Consider the following 23,665-nt stretch of genomic DNA (forward strand, 5'->3'; position numbering starts at 1 on the left):
GTCCATTTATTCTTTTACGTAGAGACTGTCCAGTTTCACCAATGTACATGGCAGAGGGGCATTGCTGGCACATGATGGCATAGATCACATTGGTAGATGTGCGGGTGAATGAGCCTCTGATAGTGTGGCTGATGTGATTAGGCCCTACGATGGTGTCCCCTGAATAGATATGTGGACACAGTTGGCAATGGGCTTTGTTGAAAGGATAGGTTCCTGGGTTAGTGGTTCTGTGGTTTGGTGTGTGGTTGCTGGTGAGTATTTGCTTCAGGTTGGGGGGCTGTCTGTAAGCAAGGACTGGCCTGTCTCCCAAGATCTGTGAGAGTGATGGGTCGTCCTTCAGGATAGGTTGTAGATCCTTGATGATGCGTTGGAGAGGTTTTAGTTGGGGGCTGAAGGTGATGGCTAGTGGCGTTCTGTTATTTTCTTTGTTGGGCCTGTCCTGTAGTAGGTGACTTCTGGGTACTCTTCTGCCTCTGTCAATCTGTTTCTTCACTTCAGCAGGTGGGTATTGTAGTTGTAAGAATGCTTGATAGAGATCTTGTAGGTGTTTGTCTCTGTCTGAGGGGTTGGAGCAAATGCGGTTGTATCGTAGAGCTTGGCTGTAGACGATGGATCGTGTGGTGTGGTCTGGGTGAAAGCTGGAGGCATGTAGGTAGGAATAGCGGTCAGTAGGTTTCCGGTGTTGGGTGGTGTTTATGTGACCGTCGCTTATTAGCACCGTAGTGTCCAGGAAGTGGATCTCTTTTGTGGACTGGTCCAGGCTGAGGTTGATGGTGGGATGGAAATTGTTGAAATCATGATGGAATTCCTCATGGGCTTCTTGTCCATGGGTCCAGATGATGAAGATGTCATCAGTGTAGCGCAAGTAGAGTAGGGGCGTTAGGGGACGAGAGCTGAGGAAGCGTTGTTCTAAGTAAGCCATAAAAATGTTGGCATACTGTGGGGCCATGCAGGTACCCATAGCAGTGCCGCTGATTTGAAGGTATACATTCTCCCCAAACGTGAAATAGTTCTGGGTGAGGACAAAGTCACAAAGTTCAGCCACCAGGTTTGCTGTGACATTATCGGGGATAGTGTTTCTGACGGCTTGTAGTCCATCTTTGTGTGGAATGTTGGTGTAGAGGGCTTCTACATCCATAGTGGCCAGGATGGTGTTTTCAGGAAGATCACCGATGGATTGTAGTTTCCTCAGGAAGTCAGTGGTGTCTCGAAGATAGCTGGGAGTGCTGGTAGCGTAGGGCCTGAGGAGGGAGTCTACATAGCCAGACAATCCTGCTGTCAGGGTGCCAATGCCTGAGATGATGGGGCGTCCTGGATTTCCAGGTTTATGGATCTTGGGTAGCAGATAGAATACCCCAGGTCGGGGTTCCAGGGGTGCGTCTGTGCGGATTTGTTCTTGTGCTTTTTCAGGGAGTTTCTTGAGCAAATGCTGTAGTTTCTTTTGGTAACCCTCAGTGGGATCAGAGGGTAATGGCTTGTAGAAAGTGGTGTTGGAGAGCTGCCGAGCAGCCTCTTGTTCATATTCCGACCTATTCATGATGACGACAGCACCTCCTTTATCAGCCTTTTTGATTATGATGTCAGAGTTGTTTCTGAGGCTGTGGATGGCATTGTGTTCTGCACGGCTGAGGTTATGGGGCCAGTGGTGCTGCTTTTCCACAATTTCAGCCCGTGCATGTCGGCGGAAGCACTCTATGTAGAAGTCCAGTCTGTTGTTTCGACCACAGAACCACTAACCCAGGAACCTAAAAGCCAGCTCCCTTGTACCTTTGTTCCTAAATTAGAATGATCAGTGGGGGCTGTTAGGAGCTAAGATCAGACTGGAAACTATTCCTTTGATTCCTTTTAAAGTTTTTAAAGTCAGGCAAGAATTTTGAATGGCACTCAGCTGCAGGCAGAGAATGCTAGAGCTTGTGAGGCTGCCAGTTCAAACCAATTATGAATTAACTGACTTGCCTGGGCATTAAAATGCCTAATAAAACTTGCTCAGTCATTGTAATATGGACACTATGTTTCTGTTCTCATTATCTGATTTGGGAAGGTCATGGACCTGCATGTACTAGTCCACAGAATCATTTTGGTGTAGTAGTTAGCTCTGATGGTGCCCAAACTGAGCCTCCTAACAAACTTCCACTCTGTGTACAGCTCACAAGAAATATATTGTATTGAGGCTGTGTACCTTGAATGGTCCCTTGAAATATGTATTAACTCCGTATGCTAAACAATCTGTTCCACCTTGTCTTGAGCAGTGACACTCTGAGTTAGTTTCCTAGACCTGAAGAAGAGCTCCCTATAAGCTCGAAAGCTTGTCTCTCTTACCAACAGAAGTTGGTCTAATAAAATATATTACCTCACCCATCTTGTCTCTGTGGGTCAGGAAGGAATTTATCTTCATGAATGAACAACATGCTTATATCACAGTGGCCTGGGGTGGAATGAACTGTGGGCATGTAAGCTAATGTGCATACATTAGACCTGTCCTGACATCACCCTTTGGAGAATGTTATATAAATCTCCAGTGGTTCAAACTGGAAGTGCTTCCAAAACAAATTTCACACAGAAAGGGAGCAAGTTATATAGTGGGTAATATGGTAACTTCACCGAGGATTAAGTTTTTCTTGGAGGACTGCATCACTACAGCTACTTATCCTTTCAAAAGCAGCTTTTCATCCATTGATCTCAAAGTACATTACAAAGGTGGATATGTGTCCTTATCTCCATTGTACAGATGGGAAAACTGAGGCACAGAGCTTGGCGGTGACATGTTCAAGGTCAGTGGCAGAGCCAGAAATAAAACCCAGGTCCAGCTAGTCACCTGTTGTAAATCAGCATAACTCCACTGAAGTCAATAGAGATCATGCCATTTCACACCAGGATCTGGCTCTCTCTTGGGATATTCCATTGCCAAAGTGATTTCTGTTGAAAAAGTGAGAGGGCCAGATTCTCCACTTGCATATCATAATGGTAACATTTTACACTCACTCGATTTGCCTCTCTATTGCTCTGCACCTTGTGTAATCGATTATTCCAGCACTAGCGTTTTGTACCCAGTTTGAACATGAGTAAATGACGGCAAAAGGTAGTGGGGACACAAGGCCTGTATTTAGCAATAATACCAATCTTTATTCTACTCTGAAACCTGTATTAAAGCAACTACTATTCACATGAGTAGACTTGATGCTCACCACAGAACTAGCTTGTCTTGCCAGCCAGCTCTAACAAGCGCTTCTTCTGAAAGCTTTTTATCCTTTCTCACACTGCCCAGCTTTGTTTTACTGCAGCGTATACATATGTTTGGCACTAACCTAATTCCCTTCATTTCTTCTTCTATTGCAGGTCATTACTGTGCCCATTGCTAGGCTCATTCTATTGCCTGGAATTGAAACGGGCCACAGGAAATCAGATTTTGGAGCTGTTGCCACGAACAGCTGACGTAAGTGACCTGTCAACAGGTACTCCTCCGTAGGTCCGTATTCTGCCATTGTCCCCTCTGCCTGCACAGAACTCCATTGTAGTCATCAGATCAGATCGCAGAATCAGGGCAATAGTTGGGTTCTCCGAACAGTGTTCAATAGGGATGATAGAACAGTGTCAATGTGAAGTGAAATGAAACTGTGATAGCTCAGTACTATTGGCAGTTTCTTAGATTCATCAGGTGTTTCCCATCTAATCTATCATCACCTACTTATTTAGCAGTTATCACCACAGGGCAAGATTTTCAAAAGTGACTAAACATTTTGGATACCCACATTTTGAGGTGCCCAGTTTCAGACCATGCTGAGCACCCACATGCTTTGGAAAATCAGGCCCCTTCAAGGTGCCTTAAGTTGGGCGCCCCAAACCACTCGTCCCTTTGGAAAATCTTGGCCACATCAAACATCTGAAAAGCTCAGTTTAAAAGGATCAAGCCTGGTATGAAACACGCAGGAATGGGATGGTGTGTCTGGGCCCCTTATGAAAACCAGCTGGGGCTCTGATTTGGGCACATTGTTAAAGTGGAATTGTTCTAAGTCACGATAGAGTTGCAAAGATAATGGAGGTAAAGTACTGAAGGCTGCAGGTTTTCTTACATGCTTCCTCTCTTTTTAACTTTCGCTGTTACTCTCTCACATATACACACACACAGTCTTTCTCTCTCTCTCTCTTATACTAACTCACACACTCTCTGTCTCTCTCTTATACACACTTTGGCTGTGTTTTCTCTGCTGAGAAAAGGGGTGTTTTTCTACGATGTAACTAACACACATTAGCTATCCTGCAGTAACAACACACTGGTGAGAAGTCATGTTAGATTTATCATGAGGGAAACTAGGCAAGGCCGGCACCATACCTCCTGCCTGGGGTGACCTCGCCTAGAAAGCTTATGCTCAGATAAATTGGTTAGTCTCTAAGGTGCCACAAGTACTCCTTTAGTTTACCTTGCAGTAAAACTAAAGTGCCTTATCTCCACTAGCTAATGCACACACCTTTTCTCAGCAGCACCTTCACCTATCTCCCCGTCTTACACAGACATGCACCAATTGGCAGCCACAGAAACTCCTTTCGTTTCTTGCTAGTGGCTAAGGATGCCTCTTCGTTGGTTAAGTAACTTGTGTTTAGTAATTACTTTCGAATGTAATATCCTTCAGAAATGCCAAGTGTGCTGTTACCACGGCTGCAACCAGAGGCAGCTGGTAGAACCACTTTACCTTAGGAGCTATGTCTTCACTGCAGAGTTAACTTGGGTAATCAGCACTGGGTCTGAGTGCTCAGGTTGGCCTAGCTGGGGCATGAGTAGCCACACTGCAGAGCCCTACCTGAGTGAGTGTGTCTTTATGGGCGCGTCACTCACCTTAATTTACATGCCGATGGGGAGAGAGACGAATACCTTTTGTCTGGCAGAAAACGTGATTCTCAGTTCTGACTTTAGGAACATATTTGCAGTATGCATACATAACTCCTTACATAGTATCTGTACATACATTGCACCATGATATACGTGTGACCCTCGTTTTCATTTAAGACCTCACACGATATTCTTTGATGAACCAGATTGGACATACCAGGATCAGGGTATTCTTGTCACCCCTGGCTAGTTGGCATTGAGGGGTTTATGGAAGTTTCTTTTTCAGTGGAAGCCATTTTTTCCTAAAGCTATTGGACCTTTGCATGGAACTGCAGCCACGCAGTCTGCATTAACCCACAGCTATGGGGATTTCTAGGACAGAAAGAATTACTGCACAGGGACAACCAGACTGCAGACTCTTTTGGTTTAGTACCCAGCACGGGTGCAGGACAGGCAGTGCCAGAACCAACTTTTGTCCCACCCTGTACTGTCTCTGCCGGTGCACCTCAGGCCTTACGGTTGGGCTGGATCCAAAGCCCAGTGAAGTCAATGGAAAGAGTCCCATTGTTAATAGTCACCTCAAGGGCTGAGAGATGAGCTCATCTCCGTAGCCTCTTCATTTCTTGTCTCTCTGTTAGGACTGTTATGAAGGAGGCCAGTTGTTTTCTTATCTTCAGCAGAAGGGTGGGCCTGGAACCAGCCCTCAGAGCCTCCTGTTGGCACAGATAAAGAATCACGGGCTAACGGGTGGAATTCATCCAAGGCAAATACGGTGAGCAGAGATCTTAGCAGCTCAGTAAGCAAGTGGGTATTTTTGGATCAGAAATGCTGGCAGGACACTGAAAGAACTTCATAGGAGACTGGAGCTAGTACACTTGTCCTTGCTTTTCCAGAACATGAGAGACACGAGGGATAGCTCAGTGGTTTGAGCATTGGCCTGCTAAACCCAGGGTTGTGAGTTCAGTCCTTGAGGGGGCCATTTAGGGATCTGGGGCAAAAATTGGGGATTGGTCCTGCTTTGAAAAAATAAAGGGGTTGGACTAGATGACCTCCTGAGGTTCCTTCCAACCCTGATATTCTATGACTCTATGAAACCTTGAGCGCAGCAGCGGTTGCTTTCTGCTGTGATGGCTCACTGGTTCAACAGATGTGAGCAAACTTTTAGGTGGGCTGCATCTCAGAATCTTAAAAGGCATGATCAGCATGTGATCCTCTTGAAAGCATAAGGACCATGTTTCCATTCAGTCATCTGATAATGATGTCGAACAGCTATTTTAGATATAGACGGCTATAGATACAGCGGTTACCTGTGCCACTATAACTAACATAAACCTTATTTCCCCTCCGACAATATTGCACTTAGCTCGTGTCCGTACAGGAATTTTAGCCACTAGTGTAGCTGCATCAGTTTGTATCACTGCAGTGTGATGTGTGATGTGAACCTTGTTGCACGTACCGCTGCACTGGTGGAAATCATGCCTACACAAGAGGTTTCCACCAGTGTAGCTAGCTATGCCAGCTAATACTGAGTGTAGACCAGCATTCAGTGATCTCTTCTGCCAAGACTCTTTTACTAAGGTGAGCTCTGGTCCCTTTTGTTTGTTGTTCTCCCCTTCTTCTTTTTTTTTTTTTCACACAGCAAATCCAGTTGCCTTTGACAAACTGCACAGAGACAAGGCTTCTGTATATCTCAGAGCAGGGACACAGTCCACAAAATTGGGACCCAGATCCACATGCAAATTGGCTGAAAATAGGTATTCCTAGGATTCATAATTCCAGCCGGGGCCTGTTATAGGATGGGTCTGAAATGTGAAGTTCAGGAACAATCTGAACTTTGGGAAAGTTTATCTCTCTGCAGAAAAGTCCTGTGGAACTGAATTGAAAATGAGCTCCTTTCTGTAGGTTTTCTCAGCCATCCTATAGAATATTCCTGCTGTAAAATTCTATAGAATGGTTAAAACAACCTATTCAAAGAATCTCATTCTCTATTTAAATTCTATAGGTTTTTCAGAGTAATTACTGTAGAAACACGTTGGTTCCATCCCTATTAAATTCTATAGGAAGGAAGAGGAAGTGCTGGCCTGGATTCCTGGTTCAGGCCCATCTCTGTAGTGTATATGGCAAAAGGGGGAAAGGTTATTTGCCTTTTGCAGACTGAACAGAGATGAGGCAGAGGTGCATAGGTTTGTGTGAAACTGGCAGCTGGCTGCAGTGGGGGTGTGACTGGCGGCTACAATGTGTGACTGGCAGTGGGGATGGGACTGGGGGCTGAAGTATGCGTGGCTGGCAGATGCCACATGAAGGAAGCAATTTGAGGGTCACCAACAATCCCAGAGGCCACACATCGAGCAGCCCTCCACTCATGTCTGCTTTGCTGCTGACTCCTAACTGAACCTGACAGGAAGGCAGTTACCAGAACCACTAACTCTCTGGGGAAAAGCTTACAGGAGCTCATTCCCTTGACGCTCACTTTCCGTACAGAGACTAGAGGAGTAGCGAGAGTGTGTGTTAACAACAGCTAAGGCTGTGTGGGGAAAAAACAGAGTCACCATCAAACCAGCCAAAGATAAAAACCCTCCTTTGGGCCCGTTTGTTGGAAAACCAAAGTGAAGCTTTTACTTTGTCAGCAAATCTTGGCCAGGGTTCGAATTGGGCCTGTTTGTTGCAGCTTGGTAAGCAGCTGTAGTAGCTGCTCTGGAGTCTAAACTTTCATTTAATAAAATAAGGTCCCCTGCCCTTACAGTTGTGGAGAAAACTTTTAAAACCTGGCCTGAGTGTAACTGGTGCAGCCATATCTGCCTGAGTCTGCAGACAGCCTGAAGCACTAGTGGGTAAGAGGCACAGATAAATTATTATTATGGGGGTTCTCCAAATGTGCTAAATGCTTTCCAGGCACAGCAGGAGATACAGTCTCTGGTGTTAAGGGGCATGTAGTCTTTATTTGTTGGCATATTTTCAATTATTATTTATATGACAGTCGCACCAAGGGGGTCCAACAGAGATTAGGGCCCCATCGTGCTAGGTGCTGCACAAACACATACTCAGATATGGTCCCGGCCCTGAAGAGCTTGCAATCTAAATAGACAAAACAGATGAAAGGTGGGAGAAGAGGAGTATTATTGTCACCGTTTCATAGATGGGGAACTGGATCGCAAGATGAAGTGGCTTGCCTGAGGTCACACAGGGAGCCTGTGGCAGAGCTCTCAGATCTCCTAAGTCCCAGTCTAGTGCATGAACCACAAGTCTGCTAAAGTTTACAGTTACAAATCCATTATATTTATATGTCACATTTATTCCAAGGCTTTTTAAGTCTGAATCCTACTGATGACAATTTAAATGCAAATTTTAAATTCCTGATCATAGCATCCAAAAAAGGAGAATGGCCATCCTATTCTGAAGATCTGCACCATCTGCTGAGTAGCGTCTCATTTTGGCAGCATGACTTGGAGGAATTTGGGTTATGGGCGGAGCTTGGGAGAAACACCATCACTTATTTTTCCTTTCTGACCCCTGTTTAAGACCTTACCCATCTCAGGTCTAATATCCTGGGACCGACATGGCTACAAAGTACACTGCATAAGACAAAGTTGTAAGGCATTGTTCCCAGCCTCTCATCATAGCAAACAGGAATAATATGCCATGTACGTAAGAGAAAGATAAACAGACATTGATGCAACCGGCCAGGTGATTATTTGTCACATTATTGACTCTGCTCATTACTTCTATGGGGTGGGTTACTAAAGTGGACACCTGAAGGTTAAGGAAGAGCAATAGTAGAAAAACGTGAAAGAGAACGGAGAGGAGCAGAGGCTGAGTTGAAGTAGAATATAAAGGCCTGATTCTCCATTGCCTACACTTTGTGCCGTCATTTATGTCAATGCAAACTGGGTGTAAAGCCAAGCCATTTTGATATACGAACATGTGGTGCTCCTTTTGCACTGGGGTAAAATACTGCACAAGATGCAGAGCACCAGAGTAGCAGGCCCAGAAAGAGGTTAGAAAAGAGGAAAATGGATAAGCAGAGAGGTGATGTAGGTGATATTTACAGCCTATGGTATGATCTAGCTTGAAGAGAAAAAAGAATTTGTCCAGGTTATCATTCCTGGAGAGGATAATTTTGGAGAAGTGCTGAGAAAAATCCTATTTCCATTTTCAAGCTGCAAAATGCTGCTTGTGGTAGTAAAACCTAGAGTGACCAGACAGGAAATGTGAAAAATCGGGACGGGGGTGGGGGGTAATAGGAGCCATTATAAGAAAAAGACCCCAAAATCGGGACTGTCCCTATAAAATCGGGACATCTGATCACCCTAGTAAAACCACCTCTGGCAGAAATGGGATCAGCTGAGCTCCCAGCTCAGATCCTCAGCTGGTGTAAATTAACATCACTCGATTGAAGTCAAAGCAGTAATGCTGATATACACCAACTGAGGATCTGACCGTGGGTACCAAATTCTGTTCTCAGTTCTGCCTGTCTAACAAAAGGAAATGGAGTTACTCTAAATTTTCACCGGTGTAACCAAGAGTGGAATTTGGCCCTAAGGGTCCAAACTTCTTGTCCTTACTGCCTGAATGAGGACTGCAGGATCAGACCCTTTGTAGAAAAGACAAGGAGTAAAGGACCTGCACACATGGAGGCTGCTCGTGATATTACAATAACTGTGACTGCCCCAAATGCACTCCCCTACCTTGGGGCTAGCACGATAGCATCTTGGCCCATGACTAAGGCTCCTAGGTGCTAAAGTAGTACAAATAAATAACAATAATAATAGGGCTTGCTGTCAGTGACTTCAACAGGCTTTGGATCAGCCCCTATTGCAGAAAAGGAGTGGACCTCATGGCACCCCGCCAGCATAAGGAGATGGCTACGTTGCACGAGTACAAGAAAACTCTTGCTAACCAAAAGCTTTCGCTCCATGACAACCTTGTTCACTTGCCTTGCACTCATCTTAAGCCCCACTGACCATTCTCGTTGGCCAGAGAAGCTCTTTTTTCATCCAGCTTCAACCCAGAAGACACCTGGTGAATGCAATGGGCCGGGTCTGATGTAAACAGCAAGCACCTCGTAGATGATCTCACGTTGAACCCCCTGGTTTCTTGCTTCACTGAAGACAGTGGATGACCATCAACTGTATTAGGATGCTACATGGAAGATGCATGCACCTGATGCATGAATGGAGAACCAAGGATTCGCCACAGTGTGAATGGGGAGACCTCCAAGCCACTGAACACATTGTGAACAAGTGTCCCATCTTTCCATCACCAGGAGGTCTAGCAAAGGTGCACTCTGCATCTCCTGAAGCTCTCGAATGGGTTTCAGACCTTTCTATTAACTTGTAAATGTTGCTAGTTCCATATGAAAGAAGAAAAGTAAGGAAAGAGAAGAAGAAAGACTTGGACTGAGTTCGGCACTCCATTGCCTTCAGTGGGAGTCAGGCACTTAAATACCTTTGAGGATCTGGGTCTTGGGGGTCTGGTTTTCCAATGTAGTTACTGCTGATTTCTACCACAATAAAGGTGAGGAGAATCAGGTCTTAGGCATTCACTTAATCTGTGCCATGCATCTGGATCCCGGGCCCCTGTTCAGCGCAGCCCACGTTGAACAGAACAGCCCCCCACTTTCTATTTTAAAGCAGAAGCTGCATCTACAAAACAACCTTGTTAATATTGTCCCTTGAGGAGGCTGATGGGAGAGACAAGGTGTATTAAAAAGGGGTGGGCTCCTATCTCTTTGTAACATAACTGTGGCTCATCCACTGTCCTGCCAGCACCCACCTGAATATCTGGTTGCTGCCTGAACAGCAGCAGGGAGATACAAGCTGAGGACTGGAAACACAGAGCTGTGTGTGCGGGTGCCCTTTCTGATCAGTCTGAAGTCACCATGGACCAGTCACTTGAGTCAGACTGGAGTTAGAGGGGGAGGAGGCAGCATAGAGAGGACAGTGCACAGCAGTGGAGGCGGGGCATTGGTTTTATCCTCTCTTCCTGCATTTTTATACATTTTTCTTCATCTCCCTTGTGCTCTGGTTCCAAAACCAGATGGGCACCTCCACAGACTAACTTGTCCCTGCAGCCTGGCATTCTTTGCTTCATGTAGATTGTAAAGCCAGAAGGGGCCGTTATGACTCTTCCAAACCTGTTGGGTTGTAGGTGTTCTATGAATTAAGATACTTGCATGGTCCTGATTACTGTAATGATAATACAAGCACCTGCTACTCACTAATGACTGGACCCCTTGTGAAGAAGGTCTGGTTTATTACCCGCATTTTTACAGGTGGGGAACTGAGGCACACAGAAATGAAGTGACCTGCCCAAGGGCACACAGCAAGTCTGTGGCAGTCCCAGATTTGAACCCAGATTTTCTGAATATTAATACGATGCCTAAAACACAGGATCATTCTTTTCTTTCCTCCATTCCAGCCCATTGATTTCTACGAATTTAAGTCTGCTGACACTTGTAAACAGAACTAAATTGAGGACCGCGGCAGAAAGAAACCAAAAAAATGCAAATTTATTCCAGAGAAGTCACTCCTTCTAGATGCATTCCCTGTCCTGGCAATATGCCTTGGAATCACTGGTACCACTTCAGACAGCTGCATCTTCCCCAATGTTTCCTGAGGGCTTCAAAGCAGAAAGGCAAGGTGATGAAGAGATTTGGTTAAGGGAGAAATAGAAAAGTGACCATAATTACCCAGTTCTATATAACCTCTCTGTGTTATATTAATCCACCTTGCTAAATGATGACAAATTAATTCAGATGATGTGCAGTGGGACTTCAGGAACAATGCCCATTAGTCAATTTTTAGCCTCACTTACATATGTGAAGTCATTGGGGCTACATGAGTATAAATGGGTACAGAATCTAGCTGCATAGCTTTAATGGAGCTGCACTGTGTAGATTCTCTCTTTGGTTTCTACTCATGGTGGGGCCATATTCTGATTTTAGTTACATTAGTATAAATGTGGAGTATCTCTACAGAAGTCAAGAAGGCTTGATTCCCTCTGAGTTACTTCAGTTTTATGCTGGTGTAACTCCATTGATTTCAAAGGCATGGCACTCTGGTGTACATCTATTACACTGTAATATCCCTACTACCTAGGTGATAATAACGAGGAGTCCTTGTGGCACCTTAGAGACGAACACATTTATTTGGGCATAAGCTTTCGTGGGTTAGAACCCACTTCATCAGATGCATGGCGTGAAATACAGGAGCAGGTGTAAATACATGAAACGATGGGGGGTTGCTTTACCAAGTGTGAGGTCAGTCTAGCGAGATAAATCAATTAATAGCAGGATACCAAGGGAGGAAAAATAACTTTTGAAGTGGTAAGAGAGTGGCCCATTACAGACAGTTGACAAGAAGGTGTGAGTAAGAGTAGGGAGAAATTAGTATTGGGGAAATTAAGTTTAGGTTTTGTACTGATCCAACCACTCCCAGTCTCTATTCAGGCCTAATCTGATGGTATCCAGTTTGCAAATTAATTCCAGTTCTGCAGCTTCATGTTGGAGTTGGTTTTTGAAGTTTTTTTGTTGAAGAATTGCCACTTCTAGGTCTGTTACTGAGTGACCAAAGAGATTGAAGTGTTCTCCTACTGGTTTTTGAACGTTATAATTCCTGATGTCAGATTTGTGTCCATTTATTCTTTTGCCTAGAGACTTTCCGGTTTGGCCAGTGTACATGGCAGAGGGGCACTGCTGGCACGAGAACTTATGCCCAAATACATTTGTTAGTCTCTAAGGTGCCACAAAGACTCCTCGTTATTTTTGCTGATACAGACTAACACGGCTACCACTATGAAAACTGTTACCTAGGTGATAAACTTTTTATACATGCATAGGCTGTAAATCTATTATTGTGGTATAAATCTGGAGTAATGCAGCGGTCAATCAAGCCAACAAAGTTACTCCAGATTTATAGTAACTGAGTTCAGAATCTGGATCATGACGTGGGAATCACATGATTGACAAAACTCTATTTTTCTCTGCAGCAATTATGTCTTTGTAGAGAACGAATGTTTTGCATTGCTGTTTTTCTGTTATGAATCTAAGCTGTGGAACACAGGAAGCACTTTAGAAAAGGGTTACAAACACAAAGGTGTCTTACGCTGCTATTTGAGTTAGTGGATTAAGCCGGGCTGAAGAAACAGAAGATGGCTTTGTTCGTTTTTATGGCATTTGCCAACATTATGAAACCGAAATAGGGCACAGACTGCACAAGTGAACTTTTCTCCTCTGCTGATTTTTCCTCTCCAGTTAACCAGCCGTCACAGCTAAATTTGTCTCAGGTGGCCCTGGCCTAAGGCCTGATCTTGCAAGATTTATCCAAATGAGTATGCCTTGCTCCTGGGAGCAGACTCATGAAAATCAAGGGGAACTGGTAGCTTGAGCAAGGAGTGATTGCATAAGTAAGGCGCGCCAGATCTGGCCCTAGAGTCTTTCTTCTTCTGTAATTGCCTGTTTGTTATTTACCTTGCCAACTATGTCAGATGCTGCATGAGAAGAACTTTGCTTTGAATCAAAGGTAATGCCCCAAAGACTTTCAAAAAGAGTTGGGTGTATCACTGCCCTGTGTGTCCCCTTCAATTCATATGGGGGCAATGTAGGGTTAAGCAATCCAGTTCCTGTGCCCAATTCCTACTAAGGGAGGCCACTTACTCTAGTACAGCAGAGAACAGACCAGCAATGGAGCAGTACAATGGTTGTGCAGGACCTTGATGGTGAAGATGGGGGTATTAAGTTCAGTGTTGAAAAAAGAGGAAGCCAGAGAAGGGATTCAAAGAGGAGAGCTGAGGTAGGAAGGGCCATGAACACAGATGGAGCATTTTGGGAAGGGGAGATGCAGGGGGCTCAGAGAAGAGGAAACCATAGTAGTCATGGCAGAGACAGAAGGGATGTAATGTAGAAGAAGGAGCAGGATTTAACAAGAACCTAGAGACGTGGGGGAGAAGGAGAAAGAGAGTCTACAGTGTACGTCAGACTTGGCTGGTAGCAAATGCAAGTTCATTGATCTCAGTGGAGTTGCACTTGCTAGCACCAAGTCTTACGAGTTTGTATTACTTGGGAGTGGGAGATTCTTTGCACCAAGAGAATAAATAACTGGCTGGTATCTTTCCTTGTTTCCTGATAGATGAAGTACCAGAGAATTCAGAGGCGCTGGGGTTGTACCTTATGAACGCTGCTCCATATGACCCTAGAAATGTTCAGCTGCCTCCAATGTTTTTTTAATTTACATGAAGAGAGAAGCACTTCTTGGAAAGCTGTCCAGTTCCCATTGAAGTCTCTTAGGCCCAGATCCTCAAAGGTATTTAGGTGTCTGAATCCCTTGGGAGTTAGGCACCTAAGTGTCTTTGAGGCTGTGGCCCCAAGTGACCCCATTAGAAGAGGAGGCCTATAGGACAGATAATAACTAGTCCTTAGCCGAGGCAGGTAAAATGTTCCCAGCTCAGCTTCCAACTGGGTGAATCACAGCTAGCTTTGTGTTCCATTACAAACTGAAAGCCTAACACAGCCTTGTCAAAAGTATCTCACAGTGAAACTTGAGCCCACTTTAAAGGGAGCATAGGGAGGATTTAGGTGTAGAAACCAACCTGAATTTGCAACCTTTGTGCAGTGTAAACCAGGTGATGCTTAATGGCTTCTGATGAGCTTCATGTTAGGGGTTTGGTCCAGACCTGCAGTTCGAACAAAGAGGGTATGAACCTTTATTAGGTGAAAGTGAAGAAAAGGCTCACATGACTGCTTGGAAACTTCACCAGTCATCTTTCACCCAGACCTGGTAAAAAGAGGCCAAATCCATCTCTGGTGTAACTCAGTGGGGGTTGCCGGAGCTCAGCACCTCACAGGATCAGGCTCCCGCTGTGTTAGGGAACAAAATATACTAACAGGAGCCCTTGAGTGAAAACCCTTGCTCCTTAATGGTCTGAAATGGGACAAGGCTGGCAAGAAGAGGCTTTGGGGATCAGAATCAGACACAAAGCTCAGCTTCATTGCATTATATAATTACCTAAGATTTCAAAGGTGTTATAGCCTAAATGTAGGGTTGCCAATTTTGGTTGGACATACTCCTGGAGGTTTCATCACATGACGTAATCTTTAATTAAAGATGAATCTTTCATTCCTGGAGACTCCGGGACCATGCCTAAATTGCATGCAGTGCATTCATTCGAATCCTCCTTTTGAAGCAAATGCCTCAACACCATACTCACTGCTTCTGTAGCTGTCTTTCCCTCATTGCCATGTAATATAATTATCTTCTATAAAACATATACACACAAAGGATGTGTCCTGTAACTTGCCATTAGATGATGTAATGCTTCTGAAGGCTAGATTACCTTACAGTTAGGCTCGCACCAATTAAACATAATGGTCCAAATTCTTTTCTCAGTCACACCGCACTGTCCGCTTCAATGAAGTTGTAACAATGCAACTGAGAGGGGAGTTTGGTGGTGAAAAGGGGTGTGTGTGTGTGTGGGGGGGGGGCCCTCCAATTTAGTGAGAGCACTTAGCTTACGAAGAAAAAAATCCTGCTGGATCTTGTAGATAAACAAGACTGTTTTCGGTTCTCAGAAGGGTGTCCTCCTGCCCTGCTCCAAGCCAGACGCTCCCACGTTATCTTATTGTATGCACTGCCCTTAGCTGTCCCTGGCATCACACACACCTCCTGTTCGTAGAATATGACTTGCGATAAGCCTAACCTAGTCTCCCTAATCAGCTGAGAAGGGCTGAGCAGATGCCTTGGCATGCTGGAGGATGCATTACACCCTTCTTGGTCAGAGGTTTCGTTCAAGACAGGAGAGGACGATTTAATTTTAAGTATGTGGATGAAATGCAAGTAGGTGGAACAGAATTTATAAGTGCAAATAGTATTGCCCTGATTCTCTACACTAAGGCAACACTACATCAGCATGGCAGTGTGTCACATTTACACCCATCTCAAGGCCCTATTACACTGCCACGGTGGTGTAAAGTAGCCTTAATATAAGTGACACTGCAGGCCCACTGGTCTGATTGATCATTGTCTTACGTGTTGTTTAGTCATTTGCACCAGTGCAATGCTCGTGCAAATCACTACTATTCTGATTTGGTAATGTTTCACACCCACTTTGCACAAGTATAAATGACTGCATTAGATGCAGGGCAATGCTGAATCATGCTCTTTGTGACTTATTGCCAGAGCTATTTTCCACCACCGTTGTGATTGCATGACTTGCATCACCACCTCAAAGTTTTTGGCTCTATGAGTAACTAAATAACTTATTAAACCAAGAGAAGGGAAAGTACCCGGAAGAAGAAGCTCTTAAACATATTTCACACTCATAAGAAAAGGAGCAATTTGCTTGCTGAAATTGCCTGAGATTCTATGTTATTTCAAGATGTTTTGCAAATATAGTCTAATTCCCCCTGGGGATTATATACCGGCACATGATTATGCAAATTCATTCTTACATTGTTAATAATTTTTAATCAGGCAACTCAGATAATGTGGAATCCTCTGAAAGGCAATGGATTACATGTCTTCCTACTAAGAATAGGACATGCCTGGTCTGACTAATCCACAGTATGGACAGATTCTTTAATGGGATTGCAAGGATGTAAGTGAACATAAGAACGGCCACACAGGGTCAGACCAAAGGTCCATCTAGCCCCGTATCCTGTCTTCCGACAGTGGCCAATGCCAGGTGCTCCAAAGGGAATGAACAGAACAGGTAACCATCAAGTGATCCATCCCCTGTAGCCCATTCCCAGCTTCTGGCAAACAGAGGCTAAGGACACCATCCCTGCCCATCCCAGCTAATAGCCATTAATGGACCTATCCTCCATGAATTTAACTACCGGTAGTTCTTTTTTGAACCCTTTTATAGTCTTGGCCTTCACAACATCCTCTGGCAAGGAGTTCCACAGGTTGACCGTATGTTGTGTGAAGAAATACTTCCTTTTGTTTTAAACCAGCTGCCTATTAGCTTCATTTGGAGACCCCTAGTTCTTGTGTATGAGAAGGGGAAAACAACACTTCTGTTTATGACAGGTTTCAGAGTAGCAACCGTGTTAGTCTGTATCCTCAAAAAGAAAAGGAGTACTTGTGGCACCATAAAGACTAACAAATTCATTTGAGCATAAGCTTTCTTGAGCTACAGCTCACTTCATCGGATGCATCCGATGAAGTGAGCTGTAGCTCACGAAAGCTTATGCTCAAATAAATTTGTTAGTCTCTACGGTGCCACAAGTACTTCTATTTATGTGTTTGTACAGCCGCTAGCACAGTGCGGTCCTTGTCCCTAACTGGGGCTCCTCGTCACTACCACACTACAAATAAATACTAATAATGATTTGGTCCCATGTGTATTTAGGCAGTTTCAGAATAGAGCCACACTTCACAAGGGCACAAGCAATAGGACCACAGGAACAGAACTCATTTTCTCACCCTTAGATAGGGTCTGATAGTTTGGAATCACTTCAACCTGTAGGGTGGAGGGCAGCTGTCAGTGCATGCTACGCTAATGGAGAGATTTTAGCAAAGAACATCAGGGAAAGCCCTATTAAAAATGCCCTGATATAAGCTAGTAGCTGCACAGAATTTGGGCTTTTAAGGTGTCATCCAAGAGACATCGTTACCTCATACAGTAAATAGCAGGAGACAGATTTTCAGCAGGTATAATCTGCTCTAGCTCCATTGAAGTCAGTGGAACTAGGTTGCTTTATATCAACTGAGAGTGTCTGACCCCATAACTTCAGACAGATAAAGGGCTGTGGCGACGGTGCTGGGATATGAGCACGTGGTTCCAGGGAGCTTAGGTATTTCAGACCTGATGGTCAGACCACTAAAACCCTCTCTAAGCTTGCTAGACAAAGTCTTCTGTCCATTTATCATCACCCTTTGTATCTTTGTCTGGATGGACACCATCCTGTATACTGGCACCAATACACATTCCTGCCAAAGCAGGCCCCCTTGTGCTTGTGCAGCAAAAGAGATAGCAAGGCTGATCAACAGCAGAATAGATTCCTGCTGCGTCTACTGCCTGAGGTTAAATTATAACCAACTTTTGCACAGAAAACACAATACATTTTGAATCGGTTCATGCAGCTTCTCTTCCAGGAGCAAGGTGTAAGACTGAGAGAGAAAGGGCTCATTAAGATAAATGACCCACTGTAATTTCTCCACCTTGCCATGCCAGGCCAAATAAATTGGAGAGAGATTAGTTATGATTGACTCTGTTATTTATAGAGTAGAAACTGAGATAAACTAATGGGAGCAATAAATGAGCGTGTTCTCCTGAGAGGAGTTTTAATTCAACAAGTTTTGTTCATTGACTAATTTTGCCTTATGAAAAGGAACTTATGCCTGTGTTTAACTTTGTGAAAATAAGAGGTTCTATTGACTTCATTTAGGACTACTTATGTGATGAAAAATAAGCACACGCAGAGTTGCTTGTAGGATCAGGCTCTTAAAAGTTATTTGAGCCTTAGAAACTAAGTCAAATTGTCTGTAAACAGCACGTATTTTGTTTAGCCTCATAGGAGAAAAATCATCTGTTGCAATCTAATGTTCCATGGTGGATTGTGATGCAGCAAAAAACTGACAGAAAGATAAAACAATTCCCAAGTCATTTTAGTTTTGTTTAAAGATTTTTTTAAGTTATATCCATTTCTTCGTGACATAGAAGTGTCAGGGGATTCATAATATCCACAGAACACCTTTGTTTTTCACGATTTCATCTGAAAGATTTGACACATAATAACCTTGATGGCTGGAAGGTCTGAGTGAAGCTACTGAGATCTGAACACGTGGTTTAATAGGTTCTAGCTATTCTAAACACAGGGACAGTTTCTGCCAGTGTAGAAGAATAGGGGAGGCATAAAGGGGACCTGTCAGAAGGCCAGTCAGACTCTCTGCCTGACCCCAGCCCTGGAACAGGTTAGAGCAGTGGTTCCCAAACTTTAACAACCTGTGAACCCCTTTCACGAAAATATCAAGTCTCACAAACCCCCTCCTAAAAATGAATATTTCCAGGGATTTTCTCCTTTACCTGAGTATAAATTATAAGAGCAGTGATCTTGGAAATATAAAATTTGTTTTTATGACATGCTTATTACACACTATTTATTATTAATTATTATTTATCGTTACAGTATTTGTATTACATTATGAAAATGGCAACACTCTTCCACGATCTCACTTTCATAGCTTGTATCACTTTGAATAAGCCTGTTATAAGACAAGGCTCCTATGTTTTATCAAGGAGTTTCATCAGGGAGTATCAGATGTGAAACAGCATGAAGGTATTTAAGAAGCCAACTCAAAGAGTTCCTTCTACACAAGCACTCAGGTCTTGAGCAGTCCAAGCAAACAATGCACTTTACAACAAAGCTTAAACTTGTTCTTCATATTAATTGTAAAAACATTACTAGCTGCCTATTTAATTTTAAAAACAGCAAAAAATATCCACCTCACTTTCCATTTCTTATAAGGAGTCTTGAAGTTTAAATCTCCTCAGTGTGATAGATATGCTTGCTTTGATCTGCTTAGTTCTTGGAAGTCCAGGGGCTCTGGGCAGCTGGCCCCATGCTGCCCGGGGTTCCTAGGGACAGCTCTGTCCGCCATTAGGGAATTTTTTCCCGAGAACCCCCTGTAACATTTCATGAACCCCCGGGGTTCCTGAACCCCAGTTTGGGAACCACTGGGTTAGAGCAACCTGGGGGCTGCTCTAACATGTGCCAACTGGCAATGGTCCCCAAGGGATTGTCTACAAGTTGAGTATAGCCAAAGTGAAGCATGCTCTGACTGTGGCTCCACCCTGCACCTGACGCCCCTTCACTCCCTGTGACAAAGGCCGCAAGGATGGTAGGTCTGTGCCTGTTGTGACCGACCCCATGTCAGAGGAATCTCCATCAGGGGAAATAGGATTAGATTCTATCTCCTCTGTGCTGTCACAGCGGTGCAGAGGAGATGGAGCAGAACAGAGAATCTGGCCTCTGGTGTTTGGATAGCTGAGACGTCACACATTTAGATCCTTTTAGCAAATAAATTAAACCTGGAGCAAGGCGGTCTGTGTTTCTGGAGCACCCAGGGTGAAATTATGGAGGCCCTGAAAGCAGAACAGATTGGTTTATGGGGGTGCTGCATCAGGAATCCTCTTTGCCCCATGGTGCCAAGCTTTATAGTGACATAGTGGCAGTGAGCTAGGGGCATAGCCAGTAAGTTCATGCCTCACAGACACGCGCACGGGGAGGGAAGTCGAATCATGTTGCCAATACATTTCACTCATACCCTGCAATAACAGCTAAGCACCTTCCTAGTCACTTGGTCTGCAGAGTCTTTTAAGGACTTCTTCCTGTCCAAGGACTGCAGCGTTTGGCCCAGGGATGCTACTCCAGACCCTGAAAATCAGCTTATTCCCCCCTCCACCCCCACTAGTAAGCCACTTCTGTGGCACACATTATCTTGTTGTTATGTATTCGGGTAATACCTAGAAGCCCCAGTCATGGGTCAGGACCCCATAGTGCTAGGTGCTGTACGAACAGGGAACAAAAAGATGATCCCTGACTCAAAGAGCTTACAGTCTAACCATAAACCTGCAATTTAACGCAGGGGCAAAGTGGTTAATAGTGGGGAGTGGAGGGTTGTGTGTATCTGGGTCTGGGTGTTAGCAACACGGCTCAAATCCAGTTTTGCATAAGAAAAGACATTCCCTTCTGTGGTATTTCGTAGCTTCCTCCTCTCCTGGTATCTCCACAACTCAGTGACTGACTTCTCATAGTTATGTAAACTTCCCTGAATGTGACGTGATGACAGAAAATGCCTAGAATAATTTATGCTCTCAGTTTCACTCTCTGAGACTCAAACTAACTCAACCGTAATTTGAAGGGGACTTGGTTTAGGCTTACATTTTCAGACATGGCCATTGGATGTGGGTGCCTAAAATATCTGGGGGTCTAACTTGAGGTACCTTGGGCCTGGTCTGCAGAGGCGTTGGGCAGTCACTGCTATCAGTTAAGTGGAGCAGTGGGCGCTCAGCACCTGTGAAAATCAGGTCCAGGGTGGGTCAAACTGGTCTCCCAAAATCAGCAGCCACTTTGGAGAACACTGGCCATATTTATTTATTTTAATGTCAGTGGAAAAACTGAAAGCTGTTCCTTCTCCTTCTCTGTGATTTATATCTTCATAAGCATGTTTTACAGGGGATCCTTTGGTTCTTCACTGTCTGAGGCTGAAGAACACAGTAAATAACTTTATAGGAGGGTGACAGTGGCTTCCATGTCTTGAAATTGTTTTGGTATCAGTATGCATCTAGCTGCGTGACATACAGCAAGACATTGAATTATATGATCCACAAAAGAGTGCAGAGAAAGTCCCCCACCACGCCTGTACCGCTCCCAGACTACCCTAAGTAAGTCCTCTGTAGAGGTGTCAGACCAATGTTGGATCACCAAAAAAAAAAAAAAAAAAAAAGTCAAAAGGAACACCGTTCACAACTGAGAACCTTTTGCCAAGCACTTTCTGCCTCCAGCTTTCAAGTGTGTAGCCAAGGGTTGTCAGCACATAGTCTCAGTGGGTTTGGGTTGATTTTGTGGTGTTGCAAAGGGAGTATATATAATTGAAATATACACAGGAAAACAGGATTGTTTTGTGTGTGAGTGTGTGTGTATAACACACAGTGCCTGATTCAACTTTCATTGACACTGCAGTAAATCAGGAGTAACTCCACTGAGCTCAATCGACTTACACCATTGTAAAATGGGGGTTAATAAGAGACGAATCATCAGGGCTTTTCTTCATGCCAGATATGATCTGCAATGTCTCCACAGTAAAAAGCACTACAGAGAAAGGGAAGGGGCAGGCAGAAAGAAGGAGACTACAATTTTCCAGTTGATGATGGGCACGGTAATTTCAACATTAAGGAGTTTACATAAGATTCTTGGCAAATCAGCAAGTCATGCTAAGTTTTCTCGCTCAGCCTAGGTGGGGCTGAGCAGAAGACAAGTTCTAGTAATGTTCCCTCCTCCTGTTGTACTTCTTCTCTCCACAACCAGGAACACCGCAAACAGCGGAAAAACAGCTGCTGTTCTCTTCTGAAGTCTCTGGCTTAATCTGCTTTCCCTTCAAACTGCAGTTGTAGATCCTCCCCTCCCTAGGAATGCCCCAGTTGCTCCTGAGGTGTGTGGTCTGCTCTGTTCATACCCATCCAACCATTCCAAACGGAGTAGTTTATCTTTGCTTGGCCTAATGTATGGGACGCTGGACAGGGAATCAGAAGACCTGTGTTCCATCTGTGCCATGCCTCTAGCCTGCAGCCTGACTTTCAGCACGTCTGTTTCCCCTCCCACCTTTTGTCTTTTTAGAATGTAAACTCCCTGTGGCAGCGATGGTCTCTTAGTCTAATGAGACATACTACGTACGTGTTTGTACAGCACCTAGCCTAATGGGGCCCTGTTCTTGGTTGGCTGCCCTGGGCACTAGTGTAATACTCTATAAATAGTAATCCAGTCCAGGTTGATTTACTGGTCTGGGATTATCAGCCCTCTCTAGCACTTGGAACAGGATCAAGCTGTAGAAGAGCTCAAGGGATTGGGAAAAAGAAGAGAGTGACAATGGACGGGCAAGAAATTGGAGAAAGAGAGAAGACATGCAGCAGAAAAGAGGCAGATGAGAACAAGGAATGGCTGGAAGAAGAAAAGAGAAAACTGGAATTGGCATGTGTGCGTCTGGGTTTTTAAAATTCAATATGGTATGAAAGAAGTGGTACTTACATGAGTGGCTCGGCTTCTCCTCTTACTTACCCAGTTTTACACCATTGTAACTCAGATGCGACTCTTGATTCACAGAGTCTGCCCGACTCATTGGCCATTTGCACTCACTCCACGCTCAATATACAATTCCATGCTAGAGACGCTGCAGATTTCAGTGTGATAAAGTACAGAGGTGGGCTGGAAACTCTGTAGCAAAGTGGAACAGAAATCATGAATGGTTTCAATACCCTGCTAATATTGCTAGTTGCAGTTCTTGGTTATAATATAACCTCTGCTTAGAGGATGAAGCTCACACCGGCACAAAAGGGCCGTGCTCAACCAACTGAGCCACTTAATTCATATACCAAGGCCTTAAATGGTCTGGACAACCTGAGGTGGACCATTCGCATAGGGGTGAATTTTACCTGGAGTGAAAAGAAATCACTTCAGCTTGGGCCAAACGCTGCAGCCTCTATTCAGAAAAACAACCGTTGAAATCAAATGGGTGTTTTGCCACAGTCAGGACTGCACAGTTAGGCCCCCGAAGAGGTTTCAATATACACAAGATTGCTGCATTCATTAAAACCAAGAAAACATTCCTTCCAAGGCACTACGCACAGCTGACATGCAGCCACTTCTGGAATGGAAGGTGACAGTCACCTGGCGCATTGCCCAGGGAAATTTTGGCCAAGCCATTATTCTAACTTCAGCAACGTGGGCAACCTTCCTGTCAAGAAAACTGCACGGAACTCAGATAAGCTGCTAGATTAATGCTGCAGGGATTTGAAAGTGTGACTTGGGCGGGGGTCCGGCCAGCCTGAATCCCAGATCACTGAATCGTCCAGTTCCGTATTTGTATCTCAAGCATTTGTATTTATTTACATGAGTATTTACATTCTGCCCCATGGCTTAGGGAGGCCTTTAGCAGGTGAAATAATGTAAGATAGCGTTCTTGTGCATTTCAATTCCTGAATGCTATGAATACCCTGAGAGTAGCAGATTGCTTGTAACTTTGGCCCTATAAATGTTCCCCCGATGCAGTGGGAAAGACTATAAAACCCACATATACAATCAGAGGGACAAATTCTCTGTCCATATGAAATAATAGGCAGCAGGTT

General features: G+C 44.4%; 1 protein-coding gene across 4 annotated transcripts in view; it reads right to left on the reverse strand.

Moving 5' to 3' along the window:
* The window catches only part of ENTPD4 (ectonucleoside triphosphate diphosphohydrolase 4), a 51,734-nt gene that overhangs the window by 26,528 nt on the left and 1,541 nt on the right, over positions 1-23,665 (reverse strand). The window contains exons 2-4 of one of the 4 annotated variants that reach the window (XM_037886206.2): positions 22,599-22,754; positions 14,411-14,494; positions 5,404-5,538 (exon numbers count right to left, since the gene is read on the reverse strand). The gene's annotated coding sequence lies outside the window, so the exon portion shown is untranslated. Of the gene's footprint in view, positions 1-5,403; positions 5,539-14,410; positions 14,495-14,826; positions 14,986-15,154; positions 15,298-22,598; positions 22,755-23,665 lie in introns of those variants that run through there. The other 3 variants (XM_037886205.2, XM_037886204.2, XM_037886207.2) reach the window with 3 other exon arrangements.

This window comes from Chelonia mydas, chromosome 26 (assembly GCF_015237465.2).
Source record: "Chelonia mydas isolate rCheMyd1 chromosome 26, rCheMyd1.pri.v2, whole genome shotgun sequence".
NCBI classification, from domain to species: domain Eukaryota; kingdom Metazoa; phylum Chordata; order Testudines; family Cheloniidae; genus Chelonia; species Chelonia mydas.